Raw genomic sequence first — 1,636 nt, forward strand, 5'->3', positions numbered from 1 at the left:
TTCGCTCTCTAAACCAGCAAAAAATAAACATGTCTTCTTGCGGCTCTGTCATCTTTTTCTAAAACAAATAAGCATGACATTCTTGGTTCCCCCCCAATCTTAATGAAGTACACATGCTAAGGTCTAATCCAATTCAGTTTAGTTATGTTGAGCTGCATGAGTGGTTGTAGTTAACTATCACAAATTCGAAATTGATATCAACATCAGTACCAAACATAAAATTTATGGCAAGTATATGCTATGAACAATGCAACCTGTTTTTATAAATTCTGTGCATTGTATGGGGCTCACATCTAGGATATCATTAGTTCCAATAACGCAGAGTTAAAATCTCAACTGGCATACTTGTTGAATTAACACTTGTTATCTTGGATGCATACCTTCTAGATGACGGGAGCGTAGCACTTCTTGAGGAATTTGTGGCAGATCCAGAGCCTCTTGTCTCACAAAGCTGTCAAGTTGCTCTGAGTATGCTGGAATTTGAACGATCGGGAAAATCGTTTGAGGTATGTAAAGGAACTGTTAATACTCGGGGATTTGGCTTTTCTTGTTAACTGACACAACTCCTCCTCCTCGTGGAATCTTTTTTATGGTGCAGTTCCTCTTCATGCGCACGCCTCTTGTTGAATAGATTTATCAAGTCACATTTTCTTATGGTGTCTTTCGTCATGCCAATACTTGAAAAATAAGTTGATGCACGAGATGACCAGTGAAAAAAAAAAAAAAAGGAGAAACAAAATTTGTAGGATTTCTGACGGAGGAGTGATACTTTTTCTCAAGTTAAAATTTGCAAATTATAATTGTTGAAGATAGGAAATGAATAGTCTTGTATGAACATATATAATATACTAGGGTTTTGACCACTAAACAGTGTTTTTGCTCCTGAATGTGGATCTGTCACTCATCAGATTGCGGTTGACATGTAATTGAGATTATGTGCTCCTTCTAAGGTATGGTGATTCTGGGGTTGCAAAGCAGCTCATGTTGAAAGAATATGTCTCTCTTGAGAGTCATTTTCACTGAGGAGTGAGGACTGAGTTTATCTTTCATATTTGCTAATATATCTCTTCTTTGTTCATATTATCTTTCATATTCACCGTGCTTCTTGCATTGTGAATTGAGACTGGCTTATTTCAATTACTTTTGTTTCAGAGATGTAATTAGTTTTACTAATTCCTTAGCTAGAAAAGCATGTGAGCTTAAGAATGATTTTTTACATCTTTAATCATTCCCCGCGTCTTATTCAAAAAGAGGCCAATGATGAATATCATTTAAGCACAGGTTTCTTATTTCTGGACCGTGTCTTCATTTAACTGAACTAATTTCAGTTTTATTGAAAAAAATCTGCATTTTCCGTAGCTTTATATATATATGTACATACACACATATATAATTTATAAATTTAGTAACTTGTACTCGAATACATTTGTATGTATGCATGTATAATATATAGCAATGATATATTCAAACAAAGTACAAGAGGCGAAGTAAATTATCATTACTGTGTAAAAATTATTAAATACTCCGAAGTAAATTATCATTACCTTGTACTTCGGTTTTGAATAATTTCGTTATTTTACCGTTGATCTAATGTGGGGCGGTGGGTGTGAAAAAAAAGTTTAAACTGGGTGCTGCT

At 34.5% G+C, this 1,636-nt stretch overlaps 1 long non-coding RNA gene across 1 annotated transcript; it reads left to right on the plus strand.

The window, feature by feature from the left end:
* The first annotated feature begins 36 nt into the window (after nucleotides 1-36).
* Nucleotides 37-1,078, plus strand: LOC129299628 (uncharacterized). The gene is made up of 2 exons (XR_008590604.1): nucleotides 37-506; nucleotides 599-1,078. It is a non-coding gene; the product is annotated as an uncharacterized LOC129299628 (long non-coding RNA).
* The last annotated feature ends 558 nt before the right edge of the window (nucleotides 1,079-1,636 follow it).

The sequence above is a fragment of the Prosopis cineraria genome, unplaced genomic scaffold (assembly GCF_029017545.1).
Source record: "Prosopis cineraria cultivar Desert tree isolate PC_DT_omini unplaced genomic scaffold, ASM2901754v1 PC1234, whole genome shotgun sequence".
NCBI lineage: Eukaryota > Viridiplantae > Streptophyta > Magnoliopsida > Fabales > Fabaceae > Prosopis > Prosopis cineraria.